Source organism: Prionailurus viverrinus, chromosome B2 (assembly GCF_022837055.1).
Source record: "Prionailurus viverrinus isolate Anna chromosome B2, UM_Priviv_1.0, whole genome shotgun sequence".
NCBI lineage: Eukaryota > Metazoa > Chordata > Mammalia > Carnivora > Felidae > Prionailurus > Prionailurus viverrinus.
In genome coordinates this window covers 7,525,507-7,547,056 of record NC_062565.1, presented here as the reverse complement: position 1 = coordinate 7,547,056, position 21,550 = coordinate 7,525,507, and the positions used below count along the sequence as shown (strand labels likewise).

The window sequence follows — 21,550 nt, the reverse complement described above, 5'->3', positions numbered from 1 at the left end:
TGTGGGGCTTGAACCCACGAACCGTGAGATCATGACCTGAGCCGAAGTCAGATACTTAACCAACTCAGCTACCCGAGGCTCCTTATGAGTGAAGAGATTTTAATGAAAATTTGGTAATAGTGAGGGTGTTTAGAATTCTAGGAATACCAATGATTTAAAATTTATAGTAGACATCCTTGTTCTTCAATATCTCATTGGCCATCCATCTGCAGACTGCAGGGTTCTGCAAATTGCTGATCCTTTGGTCTCTCTCCTCTTTCTTCTCATCTCTCTCCCTTGTTCTCAGATTTCTGCAGCGTGTTTATGTAGAGGTTTAGCTACACTGTGTCCTTTCTGTTCTGTCTCCCCTTGCTCTCAAGGAACTCATATAAAGAGTTTTTCCCGGGATGCCTGGGTGGCTCAGTCCGTTGAGCGTCCAACTTCAGCTCAGTCATGATCTTGTGGTTTGTGAGTTGGAGCCCCGCGTCGGGCTCTGTGCTGACAGCTCGGAGCTTGGAGCCCGCTTCGGATTCTGTGTCTCCCTCTCTCTCTTCCCCTCCCCTGCTTGCACTCTGTCTCACTCACTCTCTCTCAAAAATAAATAAACATTAAAAAAAATAAAAAAGATATTTTCCCAAATAAAGGCAGTTTCCTCCCCAAAACTGTGGGATCAGCTGTTACAATAATGCTTATTTTCCCTGCAACACATAAACTTATTATGCAAGATATTCCCCAATTGTAAGCTCATTAGCGCGCTCTCTCTCTCTCTCTCTCTCTGTCTTTCTCTCTGTTTCTCTGTCTTGTATCCTAGCTGCAGGTTTTTTTTGTTGCATATTACAGCAGGTTTTGATTACTTTCACCATCTGTGGGAAGCGGGGAGGGCACTGGTACTGACCAAGCCAGTGGTGAAGTAGGAGAGTTTCCAGCTGCTTCTGCTTGCCTGCATTATGGTGCACCTAAAATATTTGTAAGGCACGCGTGCAGGAGTAAACAGAGAAAGTTGCATGTGTCCGAAGATGACTGGCCCAGGGGCTGCAGCTGTTCCCAGGGTTCTGGCCACACAGGCTCCATCCAGCCAACCCAAGACCATGGACATCAATATGGAAGCACACCTGTAAAGATGCCACAGCCCTCTTTAGGAAGCTCTGGGAAACGGTAGCCTCACTCAAGCCAAGGAAAATCACAGCAGCTTCTCATCTCTTTGGGCCAAGAGTCCCTGTTTGGAACTTACTATGACACTTCAAGGAAGTGCATAGTTTTTTATACATAATTAAACATATATTACACTGCATTACTTCTAGCTGTAGAACTCTGCAAATGCAAACCCAAAAGCCTACTCTGTCTACAACATTAGTGTTACTGGAGTATATTTTATTAGTCATATTTCCAAATGTACAATACTAAGGTGTAGCATGTGACCATCTTTTGTGTTTATTGTTACTTTAACATTCTACTCATCACTCCTTTTAATTAGCTGGAAAATTCAAGGGGGCTTTGGAACATCTGTGGGAAAATCACCTTAACACACGGGTGGTTAATTCCAAAGCTCATTTGCAAAATGCATGGCGTGTGATCGTTAATTTTTTTTTTTTTTCATTCAGTCATTCATTCAAGAACTGTTGGCCGAGTGCCTGGGATGTGGTAGTCAGGAGAGAAAGGGAAAAAGTTTGTCATAGTCGCTCCTTCTAGGAACGATGGGACCTACAGTCCAACAGACAGACAGTCCTTGGATATTTGAAGCACTAACGTTATGTTTCAAAGAGTTAATAGTTAGGGGTCAAAATAATAGATAACAACAGTGAAACAGGAATTCTTCAGAAAGGATGTTCAGGGTGAGGGAGAATTGCTAGGGAGTAAGGTGTAATTTAAACTTGTCCTTGAAAGATGGGCACGGTGCAGAAGATCTGGAAGGGAGAAACCACTACAACTATAGATTCTGGTAGAGTGCAGTTTAGTTGAAGAAAGGGCTTGTTTTAAAATAAAATACCTCCAAGAAAATAGGTAAACATTTTTAAAAAAATTTTTAATGTTTATTTTTGACAGAGAGAGAGAGAGAGAGAGAGCATGAGTGGGGGAGGGGCAGAGAGAGAGGGAGACACAGAATCCGAAGCAGGCTCCAGGCTCTGAGCCGTCAGCCCAGAGCCCGACGCGGGGCTCGAACCCACAGACCGTGAGATCATGACCTGAGCCGAAGTCGGATGCTCAACCGACTGAGCCACCCAGGCGCCCCGAGAACAGGTAAACATTAAACCCAAGGATTTTTCTAAAAAAATTTTTCTTTTTTATTTATTTATTTTGAGAGAGACAGAGCGAGCAGGGGAGAGGCAGAGAGACAGATAGAGAGAGAGAGAGAGAGAGAGAGAGAGAGAGGGAGAATCCCAAGCAGGCTCCACACTGTCAGCATAGAGCCTGACACTTAACCGACTGAGCCACCCAGGTGACCCGGAACCCAAGGGTTTTTCTAAGTAAAATTTTATTTATTGTAATGAATGAGAGTGCAAAATGAAGAAATGATCAAAGATGCTGGCATAATTCCTAGTGTAAAATGATACAGCATAATTTATTCACTAAATATTGGCAAATGATCGTGTGTCAGCAGTTCAGATGGGTGGGTATTGTTTCTATAATGAAGAGTAAGTGTCTCAAAATTGTTGCCTATGAAGAGAGTGAAAATAGGAATAATATCCATTTTTAAGACCTTGTAAATATTTTATTTGTTCATAGCCAGCACCTTTATTGAAGGGAGAGAATTTTGCTACTTTCGTGACAGTTGATCGTATTAGACGTGTTGCAAGTTCTGACTGATGGCAAGACCAATAAGGGTTGTCCATTTCCCTTCTCAACCCCAACTCAGAGGAACCCGCCTAAGGGTTATTTTTTCCTTTTTCTCCTCAGAATGCTTTAGGACCCATAATAAAAATGACATAAAACTCCAATTTTTGAGTTCCTTTGGACTATGGGGCCAGGGCTATTTTCAATCCCTAGAAGGAAGCATGACTAAATTTTTGTTGGTTCTTTCTTGAATGTGCTGGTCTGAATAAATTCTTCTCATGAGTACTGAAAATTAGTTTTTGTGGGAAAGTTGCCCAAGAGTTACAGTGTACAGGGGCCAGAGAGAGGGGAGGGGACACAAAAAATCTAACAGTGCTACTTTAGTCATTTTAATCCGTGGAATAAGTCAAAAATGGAGATTCATTTTGACAGCTGTAAAGAAATGCACTCTTAGACCAGAGACTCAGGTTGAACTTGTTTGTGAAGGCTCGCCGTGCTATTTGCAGTAATGCTGTTTTTCTCCCATTACTGGCCAAGTCTGAAACTTGAAGTTGTTCACACAAAAACAAGTTATTTAATTTATAAAAGAGCCATTAAAAACGTTTTGCATCCCTTCATCCATCCATCCAACCATCCTTTAATTGTTTTACACCTACTAACCAGGTAAGGACCCGGGGGGTCTATGTGAGTGGTTATATCTCTTGTGACACTTACCCTTCTCCCCACATGCTCGCATAGTGTGACCATTGTTCCAAGCCAAAACATCAACATCTCCTCGTTCTTACGAATGGCGGCATAGCATTTGACAGAATGCGATGGGTGCACCATAATTTATTCGAAGAGTTTCCTTTAAAAACATGCAGCAGAAGTTATCAGTTCTCATAATTAAATCAGAGTTATAGAAAGCATGTAATACTTGATTTATCTGATTGATTTAAAGAATTCCCACAATCCCAAGGGGTTCTTGTGTGTGCAAATTAGATATGGCAGGTCACATTTTTCAAATAGAAAATCCAAAGCTAAAATCGCTCCTTAAAGGACAAAATGCATTCCTTTTTTTTTTTTTTGTCTTTTTATGAACATGTATTTTTTTTTACATTGAAATGTAGTTGACACACCAGGTTACATTAGTTTCAGGTGTATTAATGGTGATTCGATAAGTCTATACACTGGGCTGGGCTCACAGGACAAAATACAGTCTGTCTTCAGAGGTCCATAACAACAAGACAAAGCATTATACGGACCACACTAATGGCTTCTGCAGCTTGGGCTGACCCTCATTCTCTTTCAAGAGGAGTCTGATTTTGATCATTCCACTGCCCTTCATCTCTGTGCCTATAGCCGAATGCAGAATGCTTCTCCTCCCTAACTGCTCTCCATATTCATGGAAGGACCACTTCCCTAGCCTCTCAGAATGAGCAGGCTTTGTGCCAATGCTTGGGTGTCCTGAAAATCTGCCCAGGTCTTCCCACCAGGTCCCTTGTATTCCTGAGATATTTTCCTGTTCTGTTGTGAGTTGAACCAGACTTTCTCTTCTGTAAGATTTGGTAGAAGACGTGGTCCTGTTTTCACAGAGCACCCAACCCTTGCTTTCTTCTGTTACTCTGAACATCGTGATTTTTTTGGTCTGCCTGAATCCCATGATACAGATTTATTTTATTTCGGGGTGCCTGGATGGCTCGAGTGAGCCTCTGACTGTTGATTTTGGCTCAGGTTGTGGGATTGAGCCCTGTGACGGGCTCCCCGCTGAGCACGGAGCCTGCTTGAGATTCTTTCTCCCTCTCCCTCTGCCCCTTTCCTGCTCATGTGCGTGCAGGCATACATTCTGTGTCCAAAATATTTTTTTTTAATGTTTTTGTTTATTTTTGAGACAGAGAGAGACAGAGCATGAGCTGGGGAGCGGCAGAGAGAGAGGGAGACACAGAATCTGAAGCAGGCTCCAGGCTCTGAGCTGTCAGCACAGAGCCTGACATGGGGCTCGAACTCACGGACTGTAAGATCATGACCTGAGCTGAAGTCGGACGCTTAACCGACTGAGCCACCCAGTTGCCCCCAAAATATTTTTAAAAAATAAACTAATTTTTTACTTTGACCTACATGAATCAAAAATTTCAAACTTATCTATTAAAGACTACATAAACATTAGGTAAAAGTAATTTGAAGATTGTGTTTCATGCAACAAAGAACAATATATCATATCCTTAATTTCACCCCCAAAGTTGAGATGAAGAAGTGTTTTCACAAAATGGATTTATTGGGAAATCAAACACAAGCATCGCAGAGAAGAAAATGTGGTGTATATGATCTATTTAGTTTACTGAAAGTAGTGACTTATGTAATTTGAGAAATAAAGCCTTCCAGAGATTTACAGAATTAATCTTACCTTTCAAATTATTTTAGTGGCAGAGGGTTCTTTTTTGTTTAAAGCTCAAGTGAAGCCTGATACTTTTGTCTCCAGTCCACCTGGGTTCATTTCGTTTCACATCATTGGGCAATACAAAGCACCCTTATATAGCAGGACTCCTGTTCCTTAAAAAAAAGTAAAGTGGGTCAGTGAGAAGATAATCATTTAATTTCTTTGAAAGAGAGGAACTTGAGAAAACTACCAAGTATTTACCCAAACTGAGATATTTCCACATGTTTGTAGCTAAGTAATTTAGAATAGATTGGTTTATTTTGAAATGCAAAATGATATCCCCACCAAGATATACTCACGAAATAGGAGGTCTCTAGAAGATAATGAAAAAAAAATTATAAACCATACCCCTGAGACAATAGTCAGCAAAAACAGATTGAAGAAAGAAAAGAAGACAGAGCTCATTGTAGTCATGGTAAAGAGTGGAGAAAATGTAAGAATTATGGGCATTCAGAAAAACGCTCTTTGACAACAGTTCGTACTAAGGTGGCCTGACCTGACCAAGTAATTCTTTTCTTTCTTTCTTTTTTTTTTTAATGTTTATTTACTTTTGAGAGAGAGAGAGAGAGAGGCATGAGCAGGGGAGGGGCAGAGAAAGAGGGAGACACAGAATCCGAAGCAGGCTGCAGGCTCTGAGCTGTTAGCACAGAGCTCGACGTGGGGCTCGAACCCACAGACTGGGAGATCATGACCTGAGCTGAAGTCTGATGCCCAACCAACTGAGCCACCCAGGTGCCCCCCAAGTAATTCTTATAATAGCGTATGGCACTTACACGACCTGTCTCCAAAGATTCTTACCTTCCTAACAGTTTTGGTTCAGCTCACATTGTATCTTTTTTTCTTTCTGTGCCATGTTCACTTCACAGCGATGGTGCAACTGATAACAGAACCAGTTAATTTGAAAGAGATGCTGCCTTGAGAAATGTTTTTCTTTTTCTTTTTTAGAGTCTCATTTCCTTTGGTCATGGTCCTTTTGGAGATTTAAACAGTAATATAATTTTGATTCCTCATCCCTACATTCCTTGCCCATGAGAAGACAATCTGTGCTCTATTGTTTTTAGTTAGTAAATTCTGATGTTTTTAAGCAACCAGTTGTTCATGAAACAGTTTATGAAGCATCTTCCAAGTGTCTAGCACTGAATTAGGCGTGAACCTGACATTATTGTCATTTCTTCTGAATTGTCTTATTTACTGGTTTTTGAAAAGTGGATGTTAATGTAGATTAGGATGGAGATTTTTGTTTGTTTTCTTTACCAGTTGTTTGCTGCTTTTATCTACATGGGCTAAACAATTAGCCTTTGCTGTCCTGAAGTCATCATCTTCCCTTCAGACTTTTAAAAAATTTTTGTTTACTTATTTTTTATTAAAATTTTTTTAAATGTTTATTTATTCTTGACAGAGAGTGAGAGATAGAGAGACAGAGCACAGTGGGGGAAGGGCAGAGAGAGAGGGAGACCCAGAATTCGAAGCAGGTTCCAGGCTCTGAGCTGTCAGCACAGAGCCTGATGCGGGGCTTGAACTCACAGACTGCGATATCAAGACCTGAGCTGAAGTTGGGCGCCCAACCGACTGAGCCACCCAGGTGCCCCTTATTTGTTTATTTTTTATTTATTTATTTTTTTCAACGTTTATTTATTTTTGGGACAGAGAGAGACAGACCACGAACGGGGGAGGGGCAGAGAGAGAGGGAGACACAGAATCGGAAACAGGCTCCAGGCTCTGAGCCATCAGCCCAGAGCCCGACGCGGGGCTCGAACTCCCGGACCGCGAGATCGTGACCTGGCTGAAGTCGGACGCTTAACTGACTGCGTCACCTACGCGCCCCGTTATTTGTTTATTTTTAAGTAATCTCTGCTGCTAACGTGGAGCTCGAACACACAACCCCAGGATTAAGAGTTGCTTGCTCTTCTGACTGGGCCAGCTGGGCGCCCCTCCGTTCAGACTTTTAAGGGTCCTGCTATGGAATTAAAATTAATAGTCTCTCAGTACTGGCTAAAAGCTCATAGATTGATGGCACTTCAGAATAATGTTGGTTTCTAATGAACAGAATAGATTTGTATGGAAATGTCGGTTTCACAGGTAGAATCAGAGTTGGGATTTATTTTCCCTGGTAGATCTGCTTTGAAAATTTGCCTCAGGCCTCCTCTGCCCTTGTCCTAGGGTCATCTCAGAATCATCAAAAACAGGTTTTTTTTTTTTTTTTTTTTTTCCTGCTTGGGTTTCTAAAGGGGAAGAAGGGCAAACTTGATGTGTTGCGCACCTATTTCTGCCCTGTAACCTTCCGTGTAAAATCCCTTCTGTCCTCTTATTCACAGCAGAGTGAAGGTGAAGGTGAGTTCAGGGGCAACACTACTGTCCTTGTCCTCAACCGCAAGACGTTTGGCATGGAGTTACAATTTTACAGTAATGGTTCCACGTTCAAACTTTAATGGAGACCCCGGTGTTCACAGTTCCGCGCTGCGATCTGTCGGTTATGTTTGTGTTATGCATCTCGTCTTAAAATTTCCCCTCTCTTTGCTTCTCCCCGCCCCAGAGCTCACTCCCTCTGCATGTGTCAAACTTCCTTTTCTCTCCTCGGATTTCATTCCTCCAGGATCTGTAAAGTGTCCAAGTTCTCATAGCTCGCTTAGAAATGGATCGAGTCCAGAGGGACCAGTGCAGACTTCTCATTAATCTGTCAGAGTTTCAGCTTTACAGGCTTGCACCGAGAGAGGTGGGAGAGGAGGAAGAAGAGAGTGGGGTCTCCCCTCCAGGAAAGGAAGGCGCTGTCTTTTCTTCCTGTGGCAGGATTGTTCCCTGTAGAGTTCATTCTCCCAAGGCGAATTCCGAGCTGAGCCAGAATCAGTGGGCCTAAGACAAAGAGTTAGGCTAGGACCTTGTGACTTGGCTTGGAGGCCGAGGAAGAATATGTAAATTCACTGAATTCCCAGGCATTTCAGCTCTGGAGGGAGAGGACAGGGGGAATCCAAGAGTCTTGACCTTCCTGTGAGGCTGAATTATAACTAGAGCCTGTTTTAACTAGCACGGCTTGAGTTTCATACTCGCAATAAAGCTTAAATCAAATTACTCTCCACTCCTACCATACTCTGATGGGATATTTATTAAATGTTAAAGTCTAATCTGAAAGCAAACAGAGCTTTAAGTAAAACTATGGGACATCATTTAATAGTGTTTATAACTGCAGCGATGAGAGGCTGGGCCTGACAACCCGGATAGGAGAGGGCGGTCCACGGCCCTGCTTCCCAGTCTGGACCTGTCTGGAAGTGCTTATTTGCCCTGAGTTTTCCAGTCTGAAAGTCTGTGTCCTTGTTTAGATTCCGCCTGAGTAAACAGCCAGACGATAAACTTCCTCTACAGGTGAGAGGTTTGTATCTTGTGAACCAGACGGACCAGAGCCTTTAAGCCATGCTTTCCTGTCCCGGGGCTGTGTCCTCAGCCCCGCACATGTTTTTAGGAGGCCCTACTGTGTGCCCAGACCTGTATGGTTGTACCCACGGGCATACTGATCATGACGATGACACGTGGTCATGTTGAGAAAGTGAATCCGACACGTGAAATTAGATGGTCACTTAGGAAAATCCTGGAGTAAATAGGAGTCAAAGGTCACAGTGTCAAACGTCAAATCCCGCTGAAGCAGATACTGTGCACTAAGTCATCAGGAAGAGGAAAAGTGAGTGTTGGCTTTAGTTACCAGGGGGAAGTTGGATGAAATAAATTGGATTTGAGATGGTCTGTGCTTTTGGATGACAAACTATTTTTTTTTAATGAAAAAAATTAAAAAAAATTTTTTTTCAAGTTTGTTTATTTTTGAGAGACAGAGAGAGAGAGGGAGAGAGAGAACGGGGGAGGGGCGGAGAGAAAGGGAGACATAGACTCGGAAGCAGGCTCCTGGCTCTGAGGGGTCAGCACAGAGCCCGATGTGGGGCTCGAACTCTGAATGGTGAGATCGTGACCTGGGCCGAAGTCGGACACTTAGCCGACTGAGCCACCCAGGTGCCCCTGAAAAAAATTTTTTTAATGTTTATTAATTTTTGAGAGACAGAGAGAGACCTTGAGCAGTGGAGGGACAGAGAGAGAGAGGGAGAGACAGAATCCAAACAAGCTCCAGGCTCTGAGCTGTCAGCCTAGAGCCCAACGCGGGGCTCAAACCCACAAACTGCAAGATCATGACCTGAGCCAAAGTTGGATGCTTAACGGACCGAGCCACTCGAGCGCCCGCAGATGACAGACTTTAAAAGAGTAACGAGTGAAGTTAGCACAGTGCTTGCTGTCCTGGTCCTACACGTGGTTTCTAGGTGTGCTAGGGCTCCCTGCCCACAATCCTGCCCCAAACCCTTGCCTTTCTTCCCCCTGTGCTATACAGATGCTGTTATTTTCTGGGTGTGAATGACATGAGTCGTTCGTTAGGAAGCACTGAATTAGAGGATTTTCATTTGGATGGCAAAGGATCTCGATACCAGGTCTCACGAGGAATGAAGGGCCTTGCACTTGGTGCTGAGAAGATTCAGGGTAAACATCACAGTGGGTTTCAAACATCGCTGAGGCCATTTTGTTGCAGAACAAGTTGATTTCTTATCAATCTGGGGTGCAGAATTGGGCCTGCTGGGTGCATGTCCCAGTGACCGTACAAGAATTCAGCGCAGACCAGAGTTCCCTCACCATTAAAATGCCCAACAGAGCACTGTTTCTTAGAGCAATGAAGTTTTCATTCCTGACAACGTGAAGGAGAGGTTGAATCTCACCAATGCTGGCTGTGTGGATAGGGCGGCTGGTTACACTAAGTGGGCTCCAAGGTTCCTTTCAACTTGAGTATCTTGATCACTGGGTGTGTATTTAGGAAACGAAGGCCAGTGGAAATGAGGATGGCTTTCTGGGCAGAGGTCACTGTAGCATGAACAAATGGAACAAAGAAGAGACCTGGGGACGTCTCCGTGTCTGGTGTGTGTTGAGGGATGACAGAAGCATCAGATGAACGATGGGAAATTTAAACGTTCTGATAGGGAAGGGGGAACATCTTGGTTCCTGTCCTGGGGCAGGATATGCTGAAACAGGTATGTGAGGGGGTTTTGCTCACTATCCTGTGCTAGAGGGAAATGGGGTGGCGGGGAGGGAGATATTGATGGATTCCTTAGGGAGAGCACAGAAAGCTTTCCCAGTTATCCTACCCCTTGCCTGGGCTATGGTGGGAGTAATGGAAACAGAACAAGGGGCAAATCCAGAATTTAACGGAAAGTCTAATATGGTTTTCCTTGAAAATGGCTCTGAAATAGGATTCCCAAATTATTAATTGAAAGTTATATGGTTGAGCCTTTACATCGGGAAACCACAATCAAGTATTTACAGATATTTTGGTCTACCACTGGAGATGACGGGTGACCTGAGAGAAATCATTAAAATTCCTCATATTTGAGTGTCATCCTCTCAACAGAGGGTGTGTACAAAATATTCTGAGTCCTGGATGAAAGGGGCCTTGTTGTATTAATATCATACTATATTCTTGTTATTGGGGTTATTGTTCTCAGTAACAACAGTGATGCAATTTTATATTTCCTACCTTAGGGATGTTTTTGTCTTCTAGCTGGATTCCAAAAGTGGCTTTTCTGTGACATGTTCTTTGAAAGACTGGCAAATCGTTCAAATATTTGCTTTAATATTGGTCCATCAAGGGGATGTGAAAAATATGTAATATTCAAGATCGTTATTCTTATTCCCCTCCCTCCCCCCAGTCTAATATCTAGAACATATTGAAGGTACTTTGGCCTCATCTATTTACAAGAAGCTATCCTAGTTTAGATTGGTGCTTTCCTGGGCTACTGATTTTTTTCTTTTTGTTTTTTTCTTTTTCTGTGGAATTCTCTGAACAGGGCTTTCCTGAAAAGAATACATTAAGACTGGCAGAATGATTTTGTTTGCAACAGACTAGGCTTTGCAGATGCCCTTTGTTGAGGGAAAAATACATTATTCCGAAAGTCCTTCTGATCTTCAGGAAAACTGAAAATATCAAATGTTCTGGAACTAAAGTAGCTCACAGCTGATGGTATTTTACGGCATAAGAATAGAAATGCCTTAAAGATAATTTAACTTTTAACACGGATTTACTGAAAGGAAGACTCCCTCCCCCCATCACCTGCCTCCCCCCACCGCCCCGGGAAAAGCAGAAACCATAGTACCCCTGTCTGTTTTCCATTTAGTATGTTTTTGCACCTGAACATTTCCATAGGTGACACAATGTGTCCAACATAATTATCCTGGGGTGTAATTATTTAATGTGTGTCAGTAAGACATGGTTTAGATACTCTCTGAGCTCTGGTTGGCTGTGCCCTGAATAAAACCGTGCTATTTCAGGATTGCAAAAACAACTCCAGTGCAATGGCAAAAGAAGAAAGGAGGACATTCCTCAAAAAGAGTTGGTTTCATGGCTTAGAAATCCATTTTGTGCTCACATGGGCAGACGGTGCTCGAGTGCGAGAGAACTCACTTTGATTTACAGGGGCTTATAAAATGTGCTGCTCTTTGTATCCAAAGTCACAGACCTGCTGTTAAAAGGACACGTACCCAGAGTTTTTCTGGTGGTAAAATTTATAAAACCAAACAATAATCTCTTTGGAAAGCTCCTCAAAGGCGGGACAGAGTCTGTTAACTTGGGTTTGTACCATGTCTAGCATGGGGCCTCACATAGACCAGCTCTCACAAACGTCTTTGTTGTGGTCGATGGTGATTGAGACTGAGAATCCAAACGGGTTTGTTTAGGATGATAGGTAGGCAGGGAGCTCTGGAGGCTGGGTGGGAAGGGGGGTGGTGAGGGGGGTCGGGGAAGAAGATAGATGGGCGGTCAAGGACCTATTTTGGCAAATGCTACTGCCATTCTTTAAGAGAAAGGAAAAATGGCACAAATTCTCTTCCAGGAGTGTCTGCTTTGGAAATTCATTCCTGGGTTGGGGGCGTCTGAGATGTTCCATGTCATTGGGGTACACGAAGGTCATTTGGGGCTGCATTCTCTCTTGGCTTGACTCTCTGTCCCCCCTGCCTAATCGTTTATTCCAGTCCTGTCCCCTGCCTCTCCTCCTCTCTCCCTTTCGTCCTCAGCTACTTAGGTTTGCTCCTCTTCTAGGCTGTAAACATCCCACTCTTTTCCTTCCTGTATCTGGGGACCATTTCAGGGGTGGTGGACATACATCAAATCAGCATTTGAACGCGTGAGCAAGTGGAGGCTTGCTTTTTAAAAATTTTTATTAAAAAATTTTTTTAACATTTATTTATTTTTGAGAGACAGAGAGAGACAGAGTGTGGGCGGGGTTGGGTCAGACAGAGAGGGAAACTCAGAATCCGAAGCAGGCCCCAGGCTCTGAGCTGTCAGCACAGAGCCCAACATGGAGCTCGAACTCAAGAACCGTGAGATCATGACCTGAGCCAAAGTTGGATGCTTACCTGACTGAGCCACCCAGGTGCCCCAAGGCTTGCTTCTGTACAGAGGGAGAAATCCTACAACATTTTCTAGTGTTCCTACTGTGTCTTTTTTACTGGAAAAGCCTATAAATAGACCATCCCTACTGGAAAAGCATATAAATAGACCGTCCCGTCTATAGGGTCACTATAAACTCTAGGTGGTATTGCAGCTTATTACTTACCATGTATCCCTTTAAAGCAGTTTTGTTGAGAAAATGTCTCAGTCTTGGGGAAAAGACAAGAGAAGAGCCAGTATGGAATTGTTACGTGGTTGAGTTCTTCCTGAAGTAGCAGGAAGAATGATGTGTTTCTTTCAGGCTGCAAGGGAACTGAAGTTTTTCTTTGAGCAAATGTGCTTGTGAAAAGTTAATTTTGAATCGAAAAACCTGTATGTTGCTAAGTTAGTAGTTAGAGCAGTTCTAGATTTTGCCTAAAAGATGATTTAATTAATTAGAAGTAGGTTCCACGTCCAATGTGGGGCTTGAACTCACAACCCGGAGATCAAGAGTCACACGCTTAGCCAACTGAGCCACCCAGGTGCCCCCAACCTGATTTTAGTCTCCTTCGTGTACTCTTTCTTAGGAAGACTGTAACTTTGTCTTACACTCAGCATGACAGCAGACCCTTGTAAACTACAGATGAAAGCGTCATCCCTCTCACTGTGCACCTGCTATCCCAGTATAGTTATTAGAAGCACCTCCTTCCTTCTCTGGGTTTATTCCCAAGTAGTCACCTCAGGCATTCGTGGAGAGAAGCCAGGTTCCAACTGGGTGTGACTTTCAACAGAAGAGAAACCGCTGTTGTCAGTGACTTGGTAACGATGGGTCTGCATTGACAGGTTTCTGATCTGGGAAGTGGATTGCAGTCATTCCACTTAAATATTCACTCACCATCTCTCTTGCGTCAGATACAGTTCCAGATACTGGGAATGTAGAAGTGAAGAAAACGGAGTCGTTGCCCTGAAGAAGCTTCGGTTTTTGCAGGAGAGATTGACAATGATGAAAAAAAGAAAGATATAATTTAATTTCACGTAACAATAAACGCTTTCGAGATAAAGCAGAGTGTGGGAACAGAGATGTCGCCGGAAATGCTATCGTCAATGGGGTGGCCAGATAGAACTTCTGATGGTGCGACATTTGAACTGTCACCACAGTTACCTCAGCTAGGTCCTGTGCAACAGGAAATGCCTTGTTTAATGACCTCAGATGCCCCTGGAGTATCCTGGAACCTCACGAGGGAGAGGACAGTGATTAGCACAATGCCAGGGCAATTTTGTGCGCGTTGTCTTCAGTGGCGGTGGATTTGTCCTCTGTAGCTTATCTCCACTACCAACAATCTCACACCATAAGTGTTCTCCTTGATGTATTACCCACACCACATTTCCAGCGAGTTGAAGAGTTCCGACAGGTACGGACAGGGGAGGACATTTTTAAACATGGCGCAGCAACAGTCCAGAGTGTTTCTTGGGCTGTTTCCTCTCAGTCGTGTGGCTCAGTGAGCAGGTGTTCTGGGAAATTCTTCTTATGCCCCAGATCCTAGTTTGGAGTTTCCTGCCACCTGAGAGGTCTGCACTGTTTCCTGAGCCTTGGAGAGGGAAGGGACATGGGCTCCTATGTCCCAGACCTTCAGACTTCAGCATTTACCCAGTGCTTTGCAATCTGCCCCTCGTTATCTCTGTGGTGGGGTTTATCCTGCCGGTTCTGCACTTTACGGAATACGTGTAGGGACAGATGGAGAGGGCAGAATGGAGGGGAAGGAGAGATGGTATTGAGCTGTGAGCTCTTCCCAGGGGTGCTCTGCCTGTGGGCTTCCTGTGGGGACAGGCACGTGCCCGGCGCATGGTATTGGCTTTCAGTGAAAGCCGTGGCATGAATAAGCTACACAAGGTGGAAAAGAAAAGCTACACGAGGTGAAGGTGAGCTGTTGTTTATTTGAACAGTTTGGAACACAATTATGCATTAAGAGATTCTACTGTCGAAGGAGAATACTCTTTCAAATCCTTTTGCATGGTGAATTTTCTCGATCTGGATTTCATAAGGAATCTCAAAGAAATGACATTTAAAAATGTTTACTAGTCGGGGTGCCGGGGTGGCTTAGTCGGTTACGTGTCTGCCTCTTGGTTTTGGCCCAGGGTCATGATCTCAATGCCACGAGTTTGAGCCACACGTCGGGCTCCTTGCTGACAGCTGCAGAGCCTGTTTGGGAGTCCCTGTCTCCCTCTCTCTCTGCCCCTCCCCTATTCTCCCTCTCTCTCTCAAAAAACGAATAAATAAACCTTTAGCGAGATGTTTAGTAGACGAACTAAGCATGAGTGGTGAAGTGGCCATTATATGGTGGGTCAGTACACAGCCCCCCAGGGTTTGAATTGCTGACGATATCTTGGATCTTGTAGCTGATCGCTGGTTGGTCTGTCCCTTTGTCTGACCATCCATCCGTCCTTTTCTTCATCCACTTACCCACCTGGCCATTCAAGTTGGTCACGTAGGAAGAGGTTCTACTACTTAGCAACAGTGTGGTTATTCATCTCACAGGGACTCGGTTTTCTTATTTATAGAATAATGCGTTTTGTCTAGAATATTTAAAGGGGACTGTTCGTTCTAGAATCCTGAGGTTGTTATATTTGATTATGTGTGAGACACTGGAAAGAATACAGACACGAATTACACACGGGTCCTGCCTCCAAAGAGCACACAGTCTGGTGTGGGTGGTGGCGGGAAGGGGGTGGTGACGGTGCGTGCGGAGAGGGACGGGGCACCAAACACCACTGCAGTGAGTTTGGGAAGGGAATTCAGAGAAGGGGGAGATGGTTTTCAGCTGTGGGTGTTAAGGAAGACCGGCGGGAGTGGGCAAAGGTGGTGTAATTCCCGTGCAGGGATGTAACACTTAGGAAGTTAATGAGCATCAGCTGATGACTGTCCTTACGTGCAGGTCACTTTAGGTCCTAAGGGTGAGGCAGGCTTCAGATCCCCATTTAGCAGATGGAGAAAGTGAGGCAGGGAGTAGGATTGAGTAATTTGCCCAAGGCTACCAGGCTGTTGAGGGGCAGAGGTGCAATTCAGGAGGAGGTCTACTAACTTGCTTCCATTCTGTCCTGAAGGTTGAGTCACCAGAGTCGAGGATGGCAGGGCATTTCAGGAGAAAAGACCACCTGCGCAGGCCTGGCCAGGCCGAAGGGCCCTGTGTACGTGAGGAACAGCAGGGGACGTCCGTGTGCCTGGGGCACTGTGCACCCCAGTGTTAGCAGCAGAAACCAAGCCTGGGAACATGACTGGGCTTCCCCGATGTCTGGCTACAGGATCTGGTTTTCTTTTGGCTCACACAGTGATTTGGGTGCAGGGACGCAACATGACTGGAGGAACACATTTCAGGATGTTTATGACTATAAGACCTTCTTAGGCTTCTAAAGTACTTTTGTGCAACTACGCTTTTCAGTGTGGTGCCCAGAAACTGCCTTCTGTAGTGTCTCCTGCAGTCTGGCCCTAGAGAGGTCTCCTCCCAGGGCTTCTGTTCTAAGGAACCTCTGCCCACCCCCCCCCCCCCCCCCCCGGGGCCCCTGTGCTGCCATTCGGAGCATCAGCACTTTAAAAATCCCTACTCGATTTTTGGGATTTTGAGATGAAAACTCCTTTATCTTCCCCCCGTTCTCTGCTGTTGCCTTGATTTTAACCCGTTTCCTGCTATTTCAAAACTTCTTCTATTCCATACGTGAATAATTAGATGTCCTTTGGCTTTGCTAGGGAAAACTATACCATCATATTTAGATTAAAACAGTGTAATAACTCCACTAGAAAAGTACATGCCCGTTGCAGGATGAGTTTCTCCCTTTCCTTTTTATTCGCGGCATCCCGGGGTGGCCTACTGGAGAAAAAAAAAATACCATTTGATTCTCCCTGGGTGGTCAGACAGGACTTGTAAAGAGTCTTGTTTGTTTTGTGTTGAGGCTTCAAAGGCACGCAGTCTTGCCTACATAAAGATGTACTAAGAAAATGGGGATTTTTTTGAAGTTGCTATGTATAAAGGGAAATTCAGAGCCACTGTTTTCCTTTAGAACTACAAGCTAATGTGATTAGAAGGTCCCTTTTCACCACGGATCTTTGTTGTTCCTGTGTCTGGTTAATACCTCCAGTCTTACGGGGAAATCTGTGCTTACAAAAACCATTTCCACCTTTTTTTTTTTTTTTTTTTAACCACACAACCACACAACTTTAATTCTTAAGCCCACTTTGATGGTGCACATTTAGGTCTTCCAAAACGAGGAGATCCGAGCGTGCGCGCGCGGGAGCCGCTGAGGACGCCGCGCGGGTGTCTGCTCGTGAAACATCGTTCTGGCCACGTGCCCCGCACATTCCAATTAGTGAGGCCCTCCCGCTGTGGCGTGGGAGAAGAGTCTGGATTGGGGTCAGGCCTGGCTAAGTGTGGGAGACTTTTTAACGCAGTCCCTGCACAAGTCCCTCGTTAGCACCTCCAGGTCAGCGGGAGCTCGGGCAAGCCGGTGTCGCGGGCACAGTTGATGTTTTTCTGCGGCGCGAAGCGCGTGTCAGCCATTTTCCTTACCCAAGCTCATGCTCTCCATTTCATAAAATTAATTGTACCTAATGGGGGAGGTTGATGGTGCTGAATTATTTTGAGCCTGGAGGGAGCAGAGAAGCTGGGTCCCTACACCAGACGGCTGATCCATCTAATCGGTTGTCTTGCCGTCTGATGCAGCGGACGAATGTGCGTAGCCAATTATGTGAATCCCTACATGGAGTGAAAAATGACCTTGAGCCCCGGAGAGCCAGACGGTTGCTTTATGTGGTGTGTTCACCCACTGAAGCTGTTTTGCTGCCTTGGCCGAATAGGCACGTGGTCTATTTCTAATCTCTAGAATATTATTAAAAAAAAAAAAAAAAAAAAAAGGTAGCCGCTATGTGAAATAGTTAAATCTTTCATGACTTGCCAGTAACTTTGCTTTTGGAACCAGGCGCTTAGAACATAAATAATTTGGGGTGTAGCCTCTAAAAATTTTAAGGAAGGGGAAAAAAGAAACCCTCCAAGCTTCTTCCTTGTATCCAGACATAACCTGCTATTATAAGCTGTGCTGTTTTTTTGTTTTTGTTTTTGTTTTAATGAAGAATATTAGAGAAAGGAAGATATAAGTTTTTGGATAAAAAAATTAGACACATTATAAGCTAATTTTGCGGGATGTGTTATCGGGCAATTATTTTTATAATCAAATACATTTTTAAAACATGTCAGATTTTTTTAAAAGGGAAGTCTGGACACGGGAAGCAAACTTAACCCTTGATGTATATAAACTTGCACGCCTTTGTAAGTTCTGGAGTCAGAGTTCACCGTGGCTTTGATGTGACTCTACCAGCAACAGGATGGTGCTCCGTGAACCGCCCATGGTGTAGTGGGAAGAACTTCCTTCTGGGGTCAGCCAGCTCCCGGTTTTGATCTATGGCTCTGCTCCTGCTAGTCCTACGACCTTGGGCAAGTTACTGCATACTCTCAGTCCATCTCTCTCTCTCTGTCCATGGCCTTCTGTCACTCTTGAGACTAGCCTTACAAAAATGGTTTTAGAGGTTAAATGAAATAAGCTATAGAATAGGGCCTAGCACATATATTTGTGTTAGCTTTCTCTCTTTGCTTCTGACGACGTCCCAGGGCTAGTATTTTTTCACGTGTAGCAATGCACTGTTGGCTTTGGTAGTCATTATGGATCTCTACCCGCCTTCAGTTTTCAGATAATGAAGTCTAGCCCCAGAAAGGGGGAGTGATGTGCTTGCAGTGCCTTATAATAGGAGTAGCAGAGTGGGCACTAAGACCAGGTTATTGGGTGCTTCTAGCTTTTATTCCACGTAGAAAGAGGGCTTAGCCCTCCGTGGTGAGTGCCTGGCATGGAATGGTCCCCGAGCAGGTAAGTCCAACACCATTCTAACGTGTTTAATAAAGAATCAACTTCTCAAATGTTCCTCTAGCACCTTCAAGGTAGGCCAAGATGTGTACTGAAATGTCACTCTGCTGTGTCCTTCTGATTACTCTTCCAACTTATGACTCAGTTTCCCTTTCTTTCCTAGCACTCTCAGGTGACTACAGAAGCGTTGGCACCCAGCATGCTCAGGTAAGAGACTTCTCGCATGAGGAAGTTTCCAGATAAAGGATCATAGCGATTCCCTTTGTGGTTACGGTTCTTTGTGCTTGCCCTTTCCTGGAAGATCCCAATGGCCACCATTTCCCTGGTTGCTCTCCTTGGGTGTTTGTTTATTTTAGTTTCCTATATGTGCTGTTATTCTGTTATGTTTTCGGTTTTATTTTTATGTATTCACGCATGCACGTTGTAATGCTAGAAAACATGCACAAGAATGGTGAACCCTACCTTCAGGGTAAGGGTTTGCTCATGAGGAGAGAGTTTGGGTACAAGGCAGATGTCAACTATCTGTAGTGTTTTAAGAACTTTTTCAATGTGTGGGCACCTGGGTGGCTCGGTGGGTGAAGCCTCTGACGCTTGGTTGTGGCTCAGGCCACGATCTCCCGGTTTGTAAGATCAAGCCCCACATCAGGCTCTGTGCTGACAGTGTGGACCCTGCTCGGGATTCTCTCTCTCTCAATCTCTTGCCCTTACCCTGCTTGCACATACTCTTTCTCTCTCTCTCTCTCTCTCTCAAAATAAACTTGAAAAGCTTTTTCAATGTATGTCTCTTAAAGATAAGAACTCTTTGTTTTAAACATAGACATAATACTGTTTTCACACCCAGAACAGTAGTTAACAGTAATTCTGTTATGTCACATATCCAGTGTGTTCACTATTCCCATTGTGCAGACAGATACTATAAAGACAAATCTTAGGGGTGTCACATACAACAAGATGACTATAGTCACCACTGCTGTAGGGTGTGTTTGAGAGTTGTCGGGAGAGTAGATCCCAAGAGTTCTCATCACAAGGAAAAAACATTTTTCCCTTCTTTTCCTTTTTTTCTTTTTGTACCTGAGATGATGGATGATAACTCATTTCACAGTATGTGAACATCACATCGCTATGCTACATATCGATTATGTCTTAATAAAACTGGCGAAAAATTAAAAAAAAACCCCACAAATCCCTGTTTGGTATCGCGTATGTTTGGAGGCCACACTGTGGGCTGGAGTAGTGGCTCTCAAGCGTGGTCCTGACTTGAGCTGCACTCGGAGACTACGTGAAATGCTGGACCCCACCCCAGAGGGACTGAACCACAGATCGCGGGTGGGGGGGGGGGGGTCATTCTCTAGGTGATGCGAATGCACGGCAGCCTTAGGAGAAATACTGGTCTAAGGAAGACCACGATGGTATACTCTTTTCACACCCTATTTGATGTTTGGTCTTTGTGTTTAACACAGCAGTATATCCCGCGATGCTCCAAATAACCCAAGATGGTGCACTTACACCTGGGTCTCTGTGACAGAAGAAGTCTATAGTTTGGTCTTTCGCCCCTGGCTCCAGGCCAGAGCTCCTAAGAGCCCTGTAACTTCCCAAACCTAATAGAAGCATCTTTTGTTTTAATATTTGGTTATTGTTGCCAGCCCTGGAAACCGCTCTGGAGCCGTAAGTTTTGTTATTCAAAACAAGCCCCTTTCAACCACACCTGAGTGTATGTTAATAAGGCGACTCGGGGGAAAGCCTCTAATTATGGGGGCTGGTTGCCAGGGGAACCACGTGTGTTTGGAGCATTGGTACTTACAGGCTCCACCCCCTGACCTCCGGGGAGGCGAGAGGGGCTGGAGGTTGAGTTAAACACCAGGCGCCAATCATTTAGTTCCTTAAGTCTACCCTATAAGAAGGGGTTTGGAGTGCTTCTGGCTCGAACCTGCGGAGGTGCTCGGAGCTGGGCGGGGCGGCGCCTTGGGCCTCTCGTCCGGCTGCTGCTGAACCGTAGCCTTCTTGGCAAATTGGTCATCTGGTAAGTAAACTGTCTTCCTGAGTCCCGCGAGCTGTTCTAGGAAGTGAGGGAACTTGAGGAAGGAGTTTGGGGAACCCCCGATTCCTGCAGCTGGTGGGTCAGGGTTGCAGGTGGTGACTAGGACTTGGAATTGGCGTTGGGAGGTGGGGGCGGTCCTGTGAGACGGGACCCTTGATGTGGGGGGCCCGTGCTAACTTGGGGCGGTCGGTGTCCGGATTGAATTAACCTCCGTACCCCCTGTCCCCGTCCAAGGAGCTTTGGAGAATTGCTTGGTGTGGAAAAACACGCGCGTCTGGTGTCAGGAGTGTTGTGTTGAGTAGATGGAAGTGGGAATTTTTGCTTTTGAATTCCCGCTTTGGAGTTCAGGCCTTTCGTTGCCTCCCGGGGCCTGGACCAAGCCCGCCTCTGTCTTAGGCTGGAGAGTGCAGCCTGCTTCCACAAGGGGAAGCCGGCACGATAGCAGCCTCCGAGGCAGCGACCGGGACAGACTGAGTGACCTTAGAGGTCATCTCTTAGAGTGTGTATGGTAGAGTAACCTCCTTTTTAAAAGAGTGCTGTTCTCTGGGGCTCAGGTCAGGGTCTCGTGGTTTGTGAGTTCGAGCCCCACGTGGGGCTCTGTGGAGCCTGCTTCAGATTCTGTACGTCTCTCTCTCTCTCTGCCCCTCCCCATTCATGCTGTCTCTTTGGAAAAATAAGTACAACATTAAGAAAACCCGCAGTTTTAAGGGCTGGGGTTCTCAACTGCGGGCCACACAGGGGAACCACCTGGGAGGCTTTTAAGAGGATGCTGGTCACCTGGCCTGACCTCCAGAAACTCCAGTGTCCGTTGAGTTGGGAGTGGGTGGTGCGGAGGGGGTGGGGTCGGTCTCAGCGTCAGCATAGGTCTGGCCTAAAACCTCTCCAGGTGACGCCTTGTGGCGGTGATTCAGAACCAGTAATGGGTTTGGTTTGGGATTGAGGTAAGCAGACGGAAATGCATTGCAAGAGTGTCCTTTCCGGGGGCTTACCTTTGAAATGA

At 45.0% G+C, this 21,550-nt stretch overlaps 1 protein-coding gene across 3 annotated transcripts in view; it reads left to right on the top strand.

The window, feature by feature from the left end:
• The window catches only part of LOC125165885 (uncharacterized), an 821,026-nt gene that overhangs the window by 296,873 nt on the left and 502,603 nt on the right, over nucleotides 1–21,550 (top strand). For 2 of the 3 annotated variants that reach the window (XR_007152254.1, XM_047859334.1), the window contains one exon: nucleotides 18,676–18,719. The gene's annotated coding sequence lies outside the window, so the exon portion shown is untranslated. Of the gene's footprint in view, nucleotides 1–18,675; nucleotides 18,720–20,476; nucleotides 20,533–21,550 lie in introns of those variants that run through there. The other variant, XM_047859337.1, reaches the window with a different exon arrangement.